General features: G+C 44.4%; 1 protein-coding gene across 4 annotated transcripts in view; it reads right to left on the bottom strand.

Moving 5' to 3' along the window:
• ITSN2 (intersectin 2) overlaps positions 1–18,792 on the bottom strand; it is a 141,715-nt gene extending 122,923 nt beyond the window's left edge. For 3 of the 4 annotated variants that reach the window (XM_040992917.1, XM_040992919.1, XM_040992918.1), the window contains exon 1: positions 18,556–18,792. The gene's annotated coding sequence lies outside the window, so the exon portion shown is untranslated. Of the gene's footprint in view, positions 1–18,059; positions 18,342–18,555 lie in introns of those variants that run through there. The other variant, XM_040992916.1, reaches the window with a different exon arrangement.
• Positions 18,793–19,434: the final 642 nt, after the last annotated feature.

Consider the following 19,434-nt stretch of genomic DNA (forward strand, 5'->3'; position numbering starts at 1 on the left):
AGCCAGTCACTATCTAACAGATATGCCATAACACCCCTCAAATCATAACACCCACATTTATGATGTTGTATTTCAATTCCACAATATATCACATATTTGTCCATTTCACATGTGCTGGGAAAGAGACAATTCTCATTTTACTTCCACATGCCTAAGATATCTCAGAGAAAACACACGACAAATATCTGCTAAGGGAGTAATATGGTTGATATATATATATATATATATATATATATATATATAGAGAGAGAGAGAGAGAGAGAGAGAGAGAGAGAGAGAGAGAGAGAGAGAGTATACTGTGGCTTAAACTGCTACTTCCAATCTGGCTCCCGGCCTCAGAAAGCAGTGGGAGACAGCCTAAGAGCGTAGGAGCTCCTGCCAGGACTGAGTACCTGGTTCCTGGCTTTGGCACTGGCCCAGCTGCAGCCATTATGGTTATTTGCAAAGTGAACTAGCACATAAAAGTCAGTCTCTCTTTTTTCTCTCTCTCCTGAATAAATAAATAAATAAATAAATAACCACAACTGGACTCACAGCTAACTCAAGACAATACCAATGATGCAAAGGATGCAATGAAAATAGTGTGTAGCAGGTGCAACAGGAATTTCTCAATGCACTATATAACTGACAGATTTCCTGAAAGAAAACCAATTTGAAGCTTTTAATCATTTAGTTAATGAACACTGAAGTTCATCAATCCTTAATAACTCAGTTTATTAATAAGTAGCATTTACTAATATGTAAATATCAAAACTATAAGAATAAAGTAACAACAGTACCTCTGAATTGATGACTTAAAAAAATATTTATTCATTTCAATTGGAAAGACACTGTTATACAGAAAGGTGAGACAGAAAGAAAGAGAGAAAGAGAGAGAGAAATCTTCCATCCACTGGTTCCATTCCCTAATGGCACCAAAGGCTGGACCTGGACCAGAACAAACTCCAGAACTTCCTCTGGGTCTCCCACGTGGGTGTAGGGGTCCCAGGACTTGGGCCGACCTCCACAGCCTCCCCCAGACATAGCTAAGAAAATGGACTGCAAGTGGAGCAAGCAGGATTTGAAACAGAGTCCATATGAGATGCTGGCACCACAAGCGGAGGTTTAACATGCCACATTCTTGTGCCAGCCCCCTGAGATGACTTTCATTTTTAGTTTATCCATCAGAAAGCCTTATAACCTAGAGTGTATCACATTTCATACTGGGGAACCGACAATCTAATCCAATAATTTTAACTAATTTTTGTAAATATAAGCAAATGGTACATCAACAGTATAAAATCTAATCTCCTAAAGTGGAATCCATACAAAATGGCTTAATTATTTTGGGGAAAAGATTTGGAAATTCCTTAAAATGATAAGCACAGATCCCCATAAAACAGTGAATTCCACATCCAGGCCTGAGCACAAGGCAAATGGCACACACACAAAAGTGCAGGGATGAAATGGTTACTTTGGGATGTGATTGTCTTCTTTAGCCTGTGTTTATACGCCTGTGGATATGTGGTCTTGCAATCTTTTTACTTTGTCCTTGTTGAATATTATGACTAGGGACAAATTAAGCCTGTGGATTACAGTGGATTAAAATTATGACTTCAAATCCTGCTGAGGAAGGGGAAGGGAGGAGGACTATCAGCGGGAAGCAGGTGAACGAGGGAAGTGTGCCTGTCTTCCTGAACTTGCATATGGAATGCATAAAATCTGTTCTCTTTACATGGATAAAAATAGAAAAGGCAGAAGAACTGAGGCAAAAAAAATTAAACATATGCCCACACAAAATTCAACTCACAAATGCTCAGTGTATTAATCACCACAGTAAGAAAAAAAAAAAGCAACCCCCATGTCCATTACCTGATAAATGGATAAATAAAATGTGATGTATTTATATAACATAGTATAAAAGGGAATGAAGCACTGGTACAGGTGCATCATGGATAAATCTTAGATGCAGTGAAAGCAGCTGGTCACACAGATCACACAAGCCCATTTATATGAAATGTCCACAAAAGGCCAGTCCCAAGACAGTAAACAGATCAGTGGTGCCTAGAGAGAGAGAGGTGCTGGAGCGAAATGGTGATGGGAATAATGAGAAAAGGATTCTAAAATGAGGTAATGTCAACAGCTATCCAATTCTGCAAATATATACTCAAAAACCCACTCAAATATGAACTTAAAAAGGTGAATTTTACAGTAAATGAATTACACCTCAATAAAGCTGTTTTAGTGTATATCATCTGCTGACCTTCACGTAAGTACTTCAAAAAGTCCATGGAAAATGTGTTTTATGGACCATGGCACAATGGCTCAGTGGCCTCATCCTTGCCTTGTACATGCTGGCATCCCTTATGGGTACCGGTTCATGTTCTGGCGACTCCACTGACGATCCAGCTCCCTGTTTATGGCATGGGAAAGCAGCTGAGGATGGCCCAAAAGCCTTGGGACCTTGCACCCATGTGAGAGACCTGGAAGCGGTTCCTGGCTCCTAGCTTCTGATCAGCTCAGCTCTCCTCTGGTCATTGCGGCCAGTTGGAGAGTGAAGCAGTGTATGGAAAATCTTTCTTTCAGTCTCTCCTTCTTTCTGTAAATCTAACAATAATAATAATTTTAAATAGCTTTTAAATGTGTTTCTAAAAGACACTATGCATGGATTTCAAAACTCTGCACCAAAACAAAAATATTTTTAATACTAGCTTTCAACTTTCGAAGTAGCCTTGCATTTTCCCTCATCTACCTACCTCATCTTATTCCCATATCCTTCCTTTGAGGACGTGTGGAACAAACTACTTTCAGTGGCACTTCACTTCCTAAAATTTATTTTGGGACATTTCTGTTTTATCTTGTGTTGATCTCATTAAACATGTCACAGGGTGCTGGAGTTTTTGCTTTCATGCCTGCTCCATATGTGCTAATCCGTAAATTGCCATGAATATCTCTTGACCCACCAAAACAGTAGTCAGTCCTGCAGTAATCACTACAACATTCCTTAATGACCTACATAGAACTAACTGTAATGTTACCCAATTCAGCAGCTACAGTGACCTGCGGGCAGGGGCTTGCATTGCTAGCAAGCAACCTAGACATGCTACTGGAATATGCTGTAACTATGTGTGCTGAAAATGCGTGAAAATGGACAGTGTAAATATGGCTGTAGACATTTCTGTGAGATGCTGCTATTGCTGTTTAACATAAAATATGTTCTGGCAAATTTTAATCCTAATCACCAGTTCCATAAGATTGTACTGTATGCATTACACAGCTGGTGATGGGAGTAAAACTGCTATGGGAATTTTCTCAGAAAATGTATTGTTGTGGTCAGAGACTTTCAGAATAAAAATATCCTTCCAAATAAAATAAAATATTATTTAATAAGAACAGATTCTTAACCATCAAAGATTAGAATACTATCAATTGAACAGGTGACAATAGGCTGAAAGACTAGAATTTGAATTACACAAACAGATCAACCGACCTAAATTTGAATCCCTACACCATTACTCCCCAGTTTTGCAACTTAGATACGATATAACCCCAATTTCCTAACCTATGTAGAAGACACATATTAACATTTTTGCACCAAAATAAACTGTAATTTCACTTTTTAGTGAATTTTAAGAAGTACCCTCATAAAAGTGGCTAATGGATCCTAACCTCCAGGCAATTTTAGGCTTAGGTAGCAAGTTTGTAAGACATTTGGTACACACAAGGCACCTTTAAGTGATAACTTCGTGAGTATTATATTATTTTCAACTATAATCATTAATCAGCTTTATTTCATTGACCTAAATTATACTTGTACTAACTATTGACAAAAAAGGATATGTTGCTCTTAATGTAATCAATATCTGAGGGAAAGAGTTATTATTTTTTTTAAAGATTTATTTATTTTTTTTTATTGGAAAGGTGGATATACAGAGAGGAGGAGAGACAGAGAGGAAGATCTTCCGGCCGATGATTCACTCCCCAAGTGAGCGCAACGGCCGATGCTGTGCCAATCCAAGGCCAGGAGCCAGGAACCTCCTCCAGGTCTCCCACGTGGGTGCAGGGTCCCAAAGCTTTGGGTTGTCCTCGACTGCTTTCCTGGGCCACAGGCAGAGAGCAGGATGGGAAGCAGGGCTGCCAGGATTAGAACTGGCGCCCATATGGGATCCTGGGTGTGCAAGGCGAGGACCTTAACCACTTGCGCCACTGTGCCGGGCCCAAGAGTTATTATTTTTGTCTAGGATCCCAATTATAAAAGCATGCCAAGATTTAAAAGCTTAAAAAAAAAAAAAAAAAAAGAGCAACTTCTCCATACAAACTTAGTTCTTTGTTATGCTTTGCTTCAGCAACTTAATATCTTCGATTTAGGATATTTAAACATACATTACAAAGCTGGATTTTTATTAAAGTTAAGTTTAGCCTATAATGTATCAAATCAATAAATCAAAGCTATATAAAAGAATAGAGGTTACAAACAAATACTGACATAATTACTAGCGAAATTATATTGAAGATTTATACCAATTTTAAAAAATCAGTCAACAACTAAGAATAAGACAATTCACCCACACAATGGGGTAAAAAAATAACTAAGAAGAACTTGTGACTCAGCCTCCATTGCTACCCAGAAGGTCTGGGGAGGAGCTGGCTATTCAGTCAATTCTCATCCCGAGACTAAACATTAAAGCAAAGCTACTTGCTGGTCTTCCTTAGAAAGCACAGAGCATGAAAAAGTTCAGACTTCAACATCATATCTTTGTAACAAAAAAGCAAGAAAACACCTTTTATAATAAGTTTTGTAGCCATACAGGAAAACACATTCATCTATATATTTAAGACCTGGAAAACAAAATTAAAAGGCAAACAAACAAGAAATTTACAACATGTAGAATTTTTTTTTTAAGATTTATTTTTATTATTTTTTTTATTGGAAAGGTGGATATACAGAGAGGAGAGACAGAGAGGGAGATCTTCCGTCTGATGATTCACTACGCAAGTGAGCGCAATGGGTCGATACTATGCTGATCTGAAGCCAGGAGCCTCTTCCGGATCTCCCACGCGGGTGCAGGGTCCCAAAGCTTTGGGCCATCCTCGACTGCTTTCCCAGGCCACAGGCAGGGAGCTGGAAGGGAAGCGGGGCTGCCGGGATTAGAACCGGCGCCCATATGGGATCCCGGGCGTGCAAGGCGAGGACCTTTAACCACTTGCGCCACCGCGCCGGGCCCTAGAATTTTTTTTTTAAGACACAGAAAGATCTTGCGTCCACTGGTTCACTTCCCAAGTGGCCGCAACAGTAGGAGCTGAGCTGATTTGAAGCCAGGTCTCTCACCTGGGTGCAGGGTCCCAAGGCCTAGGGCCATCTCCTGCTGCTTTCCCAGCCATAAGCAAGGAGCTGGATGGGAAGTGGAGCGGCCGGGACACAAACTGGACTCATATGGGACCAGGGTGAGGGCTGAGGGAAGCAAAGGTGAAGAATTAACCACTAAGTTATGGTGCATTTTTTAATGCATAGTGAGCCTATTTAACAGATGATCAGAACATCAAGATCTCAAGGAAGTTACCCAAGAAGAAATAAAACAGGCTAGTAAGTGTTAATTAGTTCTGTTCTATTTCTGCTTAGAAACTTACCACTAAAAACGAAAATGCCTCACAGAACTTAGTGCTCAATCAATACCAGGGCTAGCAACAGAGGAATGGTTACTTGTAGGCAGACCCATGGGATTATGAATTGATACAACCCTTCAGAAAACAACTTGAAAATATTTATCAGGAGGGCTAGCACTGTGACACAGCGTGTTAAGTGGTTGCCTGCAAAACCAGCATCCCTTGCATCTCAGCTGCTTCACTTCCAATCCAGCTCTGTGAATGCACCCAGAAAAAGCAGCAGATGGACCAAGTGCATGGCCCCTGCCCGCCATGTGGGGAAGACCAGGAAGCTCCAGGCTTCTGGCTTTGGTTCGGCCCAACCCTGGCCTTTGGCGAACCTGTAGACAGAAGTGTTCTCTCCTGCTCTCTTTCCCATCTTATCCCTCCCCATTCTCTAATTCTGCCTTTCCAATAAAAATAATTTTAAATTCAGAAATTGAATTCGTATTGTTTCAGAGAAGAGATGAAAGGCAGAGTGTCCCTGAACCCATCACCTGGTTCCGCACACTGCAGAGCAGAAGCCCTGGCCAATCTAATCAAAAGGCAGGCCTGATTATTATTCCACTATTGCGAACTCACTCACTGGTCACAGTAAACCTATACTATCTCTTCATCTTTATAACACATCCAGGGATAAATATGAAATCTCCATGTTTGGACCTGACACTGGGGCACAGCGCATTCAGTTGCCATCTGCAGTGCTGCCATTTCACATGGCACCCTGGTTCATGTTCCAGCTGCTCCACTTCCAATCCAGCACCATGCTAGTGGCCTGGTAGAGCAGAAGAGGATGGCCCAAGCGCTTGGTTTCCTACACCCATGTGGGAGGAAGCTCCTGGCTGTGGCACGGCTCAGCCCTGGTGTGAAGACCCTCTAGGGAGAGAGTGCAAGATCTTGTCTCTCCCGATTTTCTCTGTGACTCTGTCTTTCAAATAAGTAAATAAATCTAAATCTTTGGAGGAAAAATTAAAAACTGCACGTTCTAACAAGAGGAAACTGACATTAGTTCTCAACTAGAACTAAAAGTCCATATTCCAAATTACTGTGTTTTCTAGAAAAACTTGTATGAAGATACATACACATGCACATAAAACACATAGTTTTTCCTACTCCTACTTTATAAAGTTTCGTCAATTAGAATTATTTATTTTCGTAATGAAAACAAATTTAAGTGGCAAAGTAAGAACTACAGTTTACATTTTTTTAAAGATCCAAAGCAGGAACCAGGAACCCGTGTGAGTCTTGCACACGGGTGGTAGGTTAAGTAAATTATCACCTGCTACTCCCCCAGGCGCATTAGAGGGAGCTGGATCAGAACCAGAGCAGCCAGGAAAGAACCGGTGTGATGGCTCAACTGACTAATCCTCAGCCTGCAAGCAGCATCCCATCTGGGCATTGGTTCATGTCCTGGATGCCCCACTTTCAATCCGGCTCCCTGCCTATGTCCTGGGAAAACAGCAGAGAACAGCCCAAAGCTTTGTGTTGGGAGCTTCGGCTACTCAGCCCTAAGATGACGCCTTGGCTGTATGCCAGGGTCACGAGGAAGAGGTCTAGCAGAAGCCGGAACCTCATCCTGATTGGCCCCGGGTGCATGCTCACCGGTGCTGTACTGACCTTATTGTTGATTGGACGATGAAGTGTATATATTGTGAAGCTTGTGCGGAAGGGGAAGGAAGGGAGGAGATGGAGGACAATAAAGAAGCACCACGGAGAAGGACACAGTGTGTGTGAGAGTTTTTCTCTGCGGGTCAGGGTGCTCTCTACACTTTGAGACCCTGAACTTACGTGGGAGACCCAAAAGAGGTTCCAGTCTCCTGGCTTCAGATCAGCTCAGCTCCAGCTACTGCAGCCATTTGAGAATTAACCAGCAGATGGAAGATCTTTGTCTCTCTTTCTCTCTGTAAATCTGCCTTTCCAATTAAAAAAATCTTTAAAAAAAAGTTGAAAATTTAACAAAGTGATCCTCCAGTATGAGATACAGATGTTGCAAGCAACAGCATGATTAACCCAGCGCACCACAACAGCTATTCTAACAAAGTTAAACTTAAAGGAGAAAAGGATTTGGAAAATGATTTACATTTAACAACAAACAAATTATATCGCTAATACATAAAGTGCTCTTTCATTCTCCTTGAAGACCAGCAGTCACTGAGTAGCTAACTTCAACCAGTAAATCGAGAGGAGAATATTCACTCCCAAAAGCAGAAGAACAAAAGTCAGGAACCTGATCAAGCCTCATGAACAAAAGAGTTCAGGCCTAATTAAACGTGCTAACATCCAGGATAAAGCTGTGAACGGAACCACAAGTCTCCAAAGCCAAAGCCCAGGGCCTGTTCTCTGGGACTTCCTTTTTTTTTTTAAGATTTATTTATTTTTATTGGAAAATCGGATATACACAGAGAGGAGAGACAGAGAGGAAGATCTTCTGGCCGATGATTCACTCTCCAAGTGACCACAACAGCTGATGCTATGCCGATCCAAAGCCAGGAGCCAAGAACCGCTTCCAGGTCTCCCACGCGGGAGCCCGGCCTTGGGCTGTCCTCGACTGCTTTCCCAGGCCACAAGCAGGGAGCTGGATGGGAAGTGGAGCTGCTAGGATTAGAACCGGCGCCCATATGGAATCCCGGTGCATTTAACATGAGAACTTCAGCTGCTAGGCCATGGTGCCAGATCCTCTCTAGGACTTCTGACAAGGGACTGCTCACCAACTCACCACTTTCCCAGTCCTTCCATAAGCCTCCTAAGATCACATGGGGCCCCTCGAGCCTCTCCTAGAATATTAGTCTGAGGAGAGAGGTCAGAAGAGAAATTCAATCCTGTCTGATAGGTAAAAGGATACAGAGTTTGAAAAGCAGGTTCAAACATTCCAAGTACCATGACAGGTGCAGTGGGCTGCAAGAGGGATTCATTTTATCAGGCTTTCCTAGAGGACATGTCAGCCATCCTCCCAAATCACTCTAACTCGTGTGCTGCTTCCGGAATGGGACATTCCTACTCCTGTTTAAATCGTTCCCACTCTCCGGGCCTTTCTTCCTTCTCCCCAAGGCCTTCAGAGCCCATTTCCAATGCCATGTCCTCAGCCCAAGTTGCTCTACTTCACACTTGGACGGCTGAATCCCTCCCTGACACCACCAACAGCACTGTATCTGCAATTCCAATCAACAAATACTGAGTGCTCAGATGTGTATGGGTAGGAACTGCAGAAGGAAAAAACCCAACAGTTAAAATTCCACGTTAAGTGCTAAAGGGATGAAACAAGGACAGAAGACAGGCCCCTCACTGCCTTAGGGAACTAGGAAGTTATTAGATGAGCAATCGCAGAGGAAATGACTCCTAATGAGTAATGAAGGACTGAGTATCAAATAGGAGGCTACAAAGAAAAAAGACATTTTTCAGTGCTGGGAACAGAAATGGGCAAAGGCACCCAGAAGCAGCCACTGGGGAATTAAAAGGCATGATCAAAGGACTTGGTAAATGAAGCTAACAATAGTATATGAATGTTGGAAAACGAAATACGTTAATAAATGAAAAGCACTTGGAATATGCTTCACATGAGAAGTAATACATAAATGCTAGCTACTCTCATTGTTTGAAAGCCAAAAACAAAACTAAACACAAACTTCAAAAAAAATGTTACATTTTTAGGGCAAACAGTTACATGCAAACATTCTTGGAACTATAGGGGGAGGGGCAGCCACTGCACACAGAAGTCAAGCTGTCCCCTGCCCGTGTCCCATATCCACGTGCCTGGGTGGAGTCCAGGCTGCTCTGCCTGCGCTCCAGCTGCTCAGGCACACCCGGGCAGATAACAACGACTTCAGTGAGAAAGCAAACTGAAAGCCTTGGGTCTCTGTCACCCAAGTGGGAGGCTCCTGATTTTAGTACGGATCACTGCTTGCTGTGGCGGGCATTCCTGAAGCTAATCCACAAACGGGAAATCTCTCTCTGCCTTTCAAATAAATACAAGGGGACTTCTAAAAAGTTCATGGAAAATGAAATTCAAATTAAGCTTATTTTGGCTCCAAAATTGTTAAATCCATGCATAGTTTTTTCACAGCACAAATTTTCCATCACCTTGTCAAAAACCTGTCATTAACCAGATAGGAACATGTCAATGAAATGAGGGGGAAAAAAAAGACCAGCAAAACAAAGAAGCAAAGAAGCAAAACAAACGTAACCTTGTTAACAACAGAAAAAAGACAAATCAAAGCAAAGTTACTTTTTCTAATTGAGAAGATATAAAAATCTTTTAACTTGTTTCCAAGGGCTGGTTCCATTTAGAGGTACACTGAGGTACTGATGAATTTTTCTGGAAGACAACTTGGAAAGTTACATATTTACATGGCCTTAGAAGGTGTTCGTATCTTTGAATAACCATGCTATTAAAGACTGACTCCAATGAAATTTTCATAGGTGTGAACACAAACACATCTACAAGGATGTTAACTGTGACACGCTGTAGACTCCACGGCTGGGATGTCCAGTCTGCAGGCCGTGGAAGGAAGGGCCAGGAATGAAATCATTTGGTCTGGTCCTGCAAAGGCAACTGCAGGTAGGACTGGAAATTCCATAAATGTACTGCAGACTGATTTTTAAGTTGATAACTCTGTGTAGCTTGTGAATGAAGTATCCAGACAGTCCTTAGCAGAAAAGATTCCCTATCTCTGATGAGTTACAGAATCAATAAAAGTTAACTACAATCTACAGCCAGACTCTGTTCACATCCCAGGTGCACCACCCATGAGCTCTGGGATCCTGGCAAAACCATTAAGTTTACCCTTGCTGACTTTTCAGAACTATCAAATAAATAACAACAGAACACCTCTCATAGAAGAAAGACAGAATGAGTTTAAGTGTATTAAGTATCTCAAAAAATAACTAAGATAAAATAAGTGCTCTATAAAGAATGGACATTAACATTCAATCATAGCAAGACAGTATTATTTAACCAATAAAATATTATGGAGAATATGTAATAAATATGTCCTCTTTTGGAAAATGCCGATAAGCTAAAAAGCAGGTTACACAGCAGAGTGCATAATAAATTGCATTTTCTACAAAGAAAAGGTCTGGAAGATGTAGTAACAACAGCTGTCTCTAATACGATAACTAATGCCTCGGATTTGTCTTTACATTCCCCTATAGCTCTCCAATTTTCTACAAGGAATATACGTTACTCATCACAATCAAAACGGCATATACAAAATTCAGTCGAATTTAACATAGACATAATACAGAACTTGCAGGAAAAACCAAATTGAGCTGTTTGTTCTGAACCATTTGAAAAATCACTACTTCATACCTTGCTGTGCCTGGGGTTGACCTTTTTTTTCTAAGTGATTAGAATATAAATATTGAGATCTGTTGAGGGTACATCAAATACTACTAATTAAATGACAAATATTTATGCTAAATATTGTGTCCTGAAACACTACTCAGCTCCTCATTTTACATTAAGGCCACCATTCACTCACAGAATGTGTACTATAATCCTCCAATCTTGAATTCCTTCATAATTTGTAATAAGGCCGATTGCTTTTCTCATTTACGTGCTCCCTCCAAACACATATTCCCCACACTCCCAGCCAGAGCACTCGGCGAATTCTAACTTTAGACATGGTATTGTTTTTCCCTTTTCCTGAACAGCACTGGCATGGGCAGGAGTTTGTGTGCGTGTGTACTGTTCCTGGCCACAGGCTTAGGACTTGCACTAGTCCCTGGCATGGAGGCACTCAGCAGTTACTGAAACAGAAATAAAGAATGAATCCCATATCACGAAGCATGAGAAACTTCAGCTGGTGTTACCTTTTTAAAAAAAACCCCAATGATGGGAATAAAGAAAGTAGGGCCCGGCACGATAGCACAGTGGTTAAAGTCCTCGCCTTGCACATGCCGGGATCCCATATGGGTGCCGGTTCTAATCCCAGCAGCCCTGCTTCCCATCCAGCTCCCTGCTTGTGGCCTGGGAATGCAGTAGAGGACGGCCCAAAGCCTTGGGAGCCTGCACCCATGTAGGAGACCTGGAAGAAGCTCCTGGCTCCTGGCTTCAGATTGGCTCAGCTCTAGCCATTGTGGCTGCCTGAGGAGCGAACCATCGGACAGAAGAGCTTCTTCTCTGTCTCTCCTCCTCTCTGTATATCTGCCTTTCCAATAAAAATACATCTTAAAGAAAAAAAAAAGGAATTAAAGCAGAAGGCAGGAGTCTCTGCCTTTTCTTTTTCCTTTTTCTTTTTCTTTTTTTTTTTGGGGGGGGGGGGTGGAGGGTCCTTGAAGCCCCTGCAAAGACAAACATGAGAACAAGTCACCACAGTAAGAAGAGGAAGACAAAGACAGACTGAAGAGGGAGCAGCCCAATGTGGGCTTTCAATTTGAAAACCATCATGCCGTGTGGACTATGAAACTCGGGAACTGGAGGTGGCGTGCAGAAAGAGAAAGGGGGTTTTCCTATACCAGATCTAAATGGCTCTATCATGTCAACCACTCCAATCAGCTCTCTGGGGCCCAGTGGAAGCCTGAAGGTAGGAATCAGGATGCTGAGAGAAGCAAGTATCATCAAGTCTTCGCCACAATTGCTGGAATCCAAAAACCAGGACGAGGAGGACGAGAAGGTAGGAAAGCCTTGTTCAATACGGGTTGTCCCCGCAGCAACACAAAATCGGTTCATTTGGCAGAGGGCAAGCCTAAGATGCTTTTAGGAAGAAGATTTCCCTTCTACCAACTGTTTAGTAACAAAGGTTAGAGAAGGAATGTTAGACATGTGCTCCCAGTTTGTATATTTTTCAGCAAATTTTATTAATCTCTACAGTTCTGCCTCACACTTCCTAAAAAACTATTGCACTTTCACTAAAAAGTGGAACCTTCAAATACTACATAAATATTAACAATTACTAATTTGAAATACTCAATTTTGGTTTTGTTTGTTTGAGGAGAGCGAGATAGAGAAAGTGAGCTCCTCCCACGTGTTGGTTCATCCCAGAGGCCAGCAAAGCAGGAATCCAGGCGGCAGGAACCTCATTCCTGCAGTGCCCACTGCCGTCTCCTGGGGTCGGCAGAAGCAGGAGGCTGGGGTGAGGGGCCAGAGTGGGGACTCTCAGATCCTCCCCCAGGGAACACAGGCATCTCAGCCCCTCAGCTGAGGCCTGACCTTCCTCTTTTTTTTTTTTTATTAAGATTTATTTATTTTTATTGGAAACTCAGATTTACAGAGAGAAGTAGAGACAGAGTGAGATCTTCCGTGCAATGATTCATTCCCCAGGTGGCCACAATGGCCAGAGCTGTGCTGATTCAAAGCCAGGAGCCCAGAGCCCCCTCAAGGTCTCCCACGTGGGCACAGGGTCCCAAGGCTTTGAGCCGTCCTCAACTGCTTTCCCAGGCCACAGCAGAGAGCTGGATGGGAAGTGGGGGTGGTAGGATTAGAACTGGTGCCCATATGGGATCCCAGCACATGCAAGGTGAAGAGTTTAGCCACTAGGCTACTGTGCTGGACCCTGCTCTTCCATTCCTAAATACAAGCTGTCATTTTCACAAGTGCCACAGAGGCAGAGGTGGAAAGCTTAGTAAGTAGGGGTTGGAGGGTGCTGAGTAGAAGAGCCAAGTATGCCAATGTAGCTAAGCAAGAACTGAAGGGTAGAGCGAAGGCTACGTCATCTAATGACTCCTCACTGAACCTCTGCAGTGTGACACTGCTGTCTCACATCAGCTTCCCACTTAGTCAAGTACGACTCACACGGAAAGCCCAAATCATTGTAGCACCTCAGTTCAAAGAATGATTCTGAAGTGACAATCCAAAGCTGCGCTTTCTTTTACAGATATAAAATGCTTTCCTTTTTTGGACTGTTTTTCTTCCTCCAAATTAAGGGGAATAAAGGGTAAGGTTTTTTTTGTGTTGTTCTCTGGAAAATGGGATCACATATATTTTTTAGATTTCTTATCCAGATTATCTTGATGGTAAGATTAAAACTAAAGGGCAGGGGTGGGTGTGGGGACCCGCTGCTGCTTGGGACGCCTGCATCCCATCTCAGAGTGTGGTATGAAACCCAGCTCCTCGGCATTTCTGATCCGGCTTCCTGCTGATGCCCCTGGAAGGCAGCAATGCTGGCCTGAGTACGTGGGTGCCTGCCACCCTCCCGGGAGGTCTGCTCCTCTCGCTCCCTCACTGTCACTTCGCATTTAAAATAACTAAATTCATTTCTTAAATTAAAGGGAAAAAAAAGTCGATATCTTCTCCAGTTTAGTATTTATTAAATAAAACACACCCCCCCCAAAAAAAACACCCTAAGCTAACTTAGTTTGGAATGCCTCATTAAAGCAAGCTGGGATGATGATAGGCAAAACTTAGAGGAACTTAGACTGAGCAATAGTTACTATGCTAAGCACTTGATAGTACACTGAAGTACAATACCGTAAGATACGTGCTATTACGATTCCCATTTTACAGCTGAGAAAAGAGAAGCTTGTAGAACTAAAGACTTGCCCAAGGTCATGCAGATCTTTGGCACTGGAGTTGGCAACAAGAGGCCCAACTTGACAGCCTGTGTTCTTATCCAGCACGGTTATGATAACATTACACAAACCTGTTACTAAAATCACACAAACTTTTCCTAAAGTGAATAATGCATTCATGAAGAAAATGATCTGATACATAAAACAGCTGGTTAACTAAAACAAACGTCTACCCATCTGAAAATAGACCCCCTGATGTTGTCATACTGAGTGCTGCAAAGCCGCCGCACAGTGAAGGAAATCACCCCGTGTTGAGGCAGCCATGGAATTATCTTATAAAACAAACTTCTCCAAACTGCACCAAGCACTGTACAAATCAAACATGCTGCCCCTTCAGATTGTGAAAATGCAACACTTCTTGATCTATCCACTGTCCTATTTCTGTGTGGCTTCCTCCCTTCCTCCCCCACTTCCTTTCTGCCTTCACCTCCTCGAAGACAGTTCAGTTCCCCCTTCTCAAGAAGTGCAGGCTCAGGCGGAGGCAGGCCAGGGTTCCTCTCTGCCCTGTCTCTGTAGGCACATACAAACTCAAACACTGCACTCAAATCAAAATGACAGCATTCCTGACACAGCTGCAACCTGAGATCTGTTCATTCACAGAATTAATTCTAAACATTCTTACCTTTCCGCTTTTTATATTTGGAATCCTGGCTTAACAATCAGCAACAAACAAACAAAAAAAGTCCGCCACTTTGAGTCTTTCTTCAAAAATAGCTTTTCTATAAACACTTTCAAAAATACATAAGGACACAGGGTATTAAAAAAAAAAAGAGGCCATTATTGCAACAAAAAAGGTTATAGGTGGGTCCAACGCGGTAACCCAGTGGCTAAAGTCCTTGCCTTGCATACACTGGGATCCCATATGGTGCTGGTTCTAATCCCCCCCGGTGGCCCTGCTTCCCATCCAGTTCCCTGCTTTGACCTGGGAAAGCAGTTAAGGACAGCCCAAAACCTTGAGACACTGCACCATGTTGGAGACTCGGAAGAGACTCCTGGCTCTTGGCTTCAGATCGGCTCAGCTGCAGCTGTTGTGGTCACTTGGGGAGTGAATCATTGGACAGATCTTCCTCTCTCTCCTTCTCTCTTTATATCTGACTTTCTAATAAAAATAAAATATAAATCTGGGCCCGGCGCGGTGGCGCAAGTGGTTAAAGGTCCTCGCCTTGCACGCCCGGGATCCCATATGGGCGCCGGTTCTAATCCCGGCAGCCCCGCTTCCCTTCCAGCTCCCTGCCTGTGGCCTGGGAAGGCAGTTGAGGACGGCCCAAAGCTTTGGGACCCTGCACCCGCGTGGGAGACCCAGAAGAGGCTCCTGGCTTCGGATCGGCATAGTATCGACCCGTTGCGCTCACTTGGGGAGTGAATCATCGGACGGAAGATTTTCCTCTCTGTCTCTCCTCTCTGTATATCCGCCTTTCCAATGAAAAAATAATAAAAATAAATCTTTAAAAAAAAAATAAAATAAAATATAAATCTAAAAAAAAAAGTTACAGGTACTGTACTTCCCATCCAGCTGAATCTGAAAACAGTGGAAGATGGTCCCAGTGCTTAGGCCAACCCTACGGGAGACCCAGATGGAGTCCATATTCTTGGCGTTTACCTGGCCCAACCTCGGCTGATGCCGCCATTTGGAGAGTAAACCAGCAGATGGAAGATCTTTCTCTCTTTCAAATAATACACCAAAAAGTAATATATCACACTTTCAGTAATGTAATGGTTTATTCTGAATTATTTCTAGAACTTGTTAATATTTCTTACAAAGTAAATAGAATATATAAAAAATACCAGTTGCTTATCTATCAATGAATATGTATTCATATACTCAGTAGGTATTTACTGGAATTCCTGCATAAACTTTTTTTAAGATTTTAAAGTTTTTATTGGAAAGTCAGACATACAGAGGAAAGAGGAGCAGGTACTGTGGCACAGAGGGTTAAGCTGGCATTTGGGAACATCTGTACTCCACATTCTGGTTACTCTCAAGTGCCTGGGTCCCTGGCACCCATGTGGAAGGCATGGATTGAGTTTTGGGTTCCTGGCTTCAGTCAGGGCCAGTTCTGACTCTTGTGTCCATTTGGGGAATAAACCAGTAGATGAAAGATCTCACTCACTCTCTAGCTCTTTCAAATAAATATTTTTAACTTTAAGAGAAAAGGAAACTGAAAGTTTTATAGCAAAAAAAAAATCTGAAATTAACGCATATTTCCATGTATACATTTCCCATGATTATTGACTGATTAAATTTACAGAAAGACTGGCTGACATCTGCTTAGACCTGCTGGTTTACTCCCCTCACAAACCCCTGCAGCAGCCAAAGACGAACCAGGCTGAAACCAGTAGTCCATGTTTCCGAATTGGGTGGCAGGGATCCAAACACTGACGTCATCACCTGCTACCCCCCATGGTGTGCACTGGCAGGATGCTGGACTAGAAGCAGAGCCTGGACTATATAAGCTAGGAGTTCTCCTATCACGCGGCAGGCATCCCGAGCAGGTAGGCTTGCCCCTTCCCTGAACTTGTTGGAGCCCTCTCATTTTAGCATCTACACAGAGGATCTTCGTGAGCTTTAAATGATATAGAACATTCAGCACACACTTGATAAATGACAATCACAGTGAGTGTGTTTTAACACTGAAGGATGTACCAGCAAGGGTAAAGGAGACACCAAATATTCTGTTTCTCTTACGAGCAAAATGGAGATCTGCCAAACTCTATGTAAAGCATACATTATATTAAACATACATACACACAAAAATAACCCCTTGGATTATGTAAGAAATCTTCCACATGAAAACAATTCTACAGGATAAAATGACTTAAGATACAAAAACAGAAAAGGAAAAAAAAAAAGATAGCAAAGGGAAATGTTGGAAGCTGCTGAGTGTAGCTGGTGGGTGTACACCATTCTGGTTCTATGAAGATACATTTAAAAAAAACTATACATTCAATTCTCAAAGTGCTGAACGCATTACCTCATTTTCAAGAGAGATTAGAATTTTTGCGTTGAGATATGTTAAACTAACAATAGTTTCTTCCTGTTCAACAATTCAATACAGGTTAAGTTTTCTCAGATCAGCCTGCCTTACATTATAAACACAAGCAAAATGAATAATTATTAAACCAGTAAAGGGTGAAAGAAAAAGCTTTTTGGTTGCCAGTTAACATTGTCTCAAAACAGCAGCAGTGCACATTTTTCCGGATCCCTCAAAAACATAAAATATTTTTTCTTTATTTACTTTTAGAATCATAAGGGAATAATGGCCATAACCAATAAACCTGAGGGTGAGCACATCCGTGTTGCTACTATTTTTAAATTTCAGGCGTATCACCATTAATTCAGGTAAAGATTTTATGTGATGCTTCTAGGTTGCAGGTTTTATCACTTATTTACAACACGGAGGAAGGCATTTAATATTCCTGAACGGCTTAGGAAGCTTAATCTGTCAGTCTGCTACATAAATCATGCTGACCAACACACCACAAAATCTCAAGTCACACGTTGCCTGTCTCCCAACAGACAAGCAATAAACGCTACCAAGACCAACTAGCAGCAGAGAGTGAAGCTGTCATTTCTGTACTAATCCTTAATTCCTAAAGTGAATGGTTCCACCAAAACCACTCCGAATTATTAGTAAAAGTTTCAAATAAAAACAAACTTGCCATCAGCACTCATGCAGCGACAGATCATTTACAGTTTCAGCCTGTTTATCCACTCACTATTCACACGTAGGCTTTTTTTTTTTTTAATTTTAAATAAGCAATCAACTTTGGTGTCGGAGATCCTATGCCTCCAGTGTATCTGAAGTCAGCAACGCCTAAGTCCAATTTCAGCATTTCCCAACTTCAGCCTAACGCGAGCCGTGGACGCCCAGCATCCGCCCACCGTGCTCCTGGCGATTGGGGCCACTTTGACGCACCGGGATGCGGCTCACCTGACATTCCGCACCAGCCGTGACCCACAGGCAAAAGCAACTCCGCCGAAATAAAATGGGGCCCCGAGAAAGCGTGCAGTGTGCCCAGGGCTCTTTCTGTCTCGCCTGCCCGCACTCCCAAAGCGAGGGGCCACGCCGCCCCCAGTCCTCAGCGGCGTCCGCCACCTGCCAGACGAGGCCGCGATCAGCGGCCCAGGCTCCGCAGCAAGGAAGAGCCGGCCAGCTCCCCGGCCCCTCCGCGTCCGCCCCGGCCCCGCCGCGGGGGCAGGAACCCGGAGCCGGAGGTTTCCGCCCCGCGCGGCCAAGCCCGCCAGGGGCCTAGCTCGGGGGCCGCGGGGGTTCCCGAGGACCCGTCCCGGTCGTCCCGGACGCACTGCTGCCTTAGCCCGGCCCTCGGAGCCTCCGGGCGGCGGGCGCGGTGCGGTGCGGCGTGGCAGCGCCCGCACCTGCCCCGGCACCCTGCGGCAGCCCCGGCTTGCCGAGCGCCTTCACCCACCTGGCGCCGCGCCTCCCGCACGTCACGGCGCGACCCCGCGCTCCTCGGCACCGGCAACGCGCGCGCGCGCGGGCGGGCCGCCGGAGACCCTGCTCGGCCGCCGCCGCCGCCGCCGCCGCCGCCCCCGGGGCCGGTCGTCAGGCCGCCGCCAGCGAACCTGTTGCGTAGCCTGTCAAGGGCGCTCGGCTCTTGCCGGCGCCGCCTCAGCCCCACAACAACATGGCGGCCGCGGCCTCCGCAGGAAGCCGGGGGGCGGGGAGGCCGGCGACGGGCCCGGCAGCTGGCGGCCCGCCCGGCCGGCCGGCACCTACTCCCCACCCTCGGGAGCCCGAAGCTGCCCGGGCGCAGCCGCTCACCCTGGGATCCCCGAGACCCCGGACCCTGCGGGCTTCCTGCGACGTGCTCCTCTTTGCCTTCGGGGAGGCTCCCAAGTCCCGGACCAGGCAGCCGGTTCTGGAGCTGCGAAGACCCACCTGTGACTCCTCCCTGAGGTGACAGGCGGAGGTGGGATGGTGCGTTTGGAAAGGGCCAAGCGGCACCCGCATCTGGCACATCCTTGTTGCGCCGACGCGAGGTTCTCTAGAACCTTCTGAGGAGCACGAAATTTCCTGGGAGTGCAGAGTGGGGGTGAGAAGGCAGAAGGTGTTTTCACCCTTGTTCCTGTGTCTGCTAACAGACCCCAGTGAACCTTTTTCAGGGATCCCCCCCCCCCAGGGCCTTAACCATCCTCATTCTCAGACATGGCCACCCCTGGTCACCCAGAGGGACCCACTATCCACTTCCACCCAACACCCTCAGAGCTAACCCTGCTTCCCCATCCTGGAGCCAACTAGTGAAGCTCCCCCTCAGGTTTCTCCTCGGTTCTCCCCTTCCTGCTCC

Source organism: Ochotona curzoniae, unplaced genomic scaffold (assembly GCF_017591425.1).
Source record: "Ochotona curzoniae isolate NIBS_2020 unplaced genomic scaffold, NIBS_Ocur_1.0 contig_883, whole genome shotgun sequence".
Lineage (NCBI taxonomy): Eukaryota > Metazoa > Chordata > Mammalia > Lagomorpha > Ochotonidae > Ochotona > Ochotona curzoniae.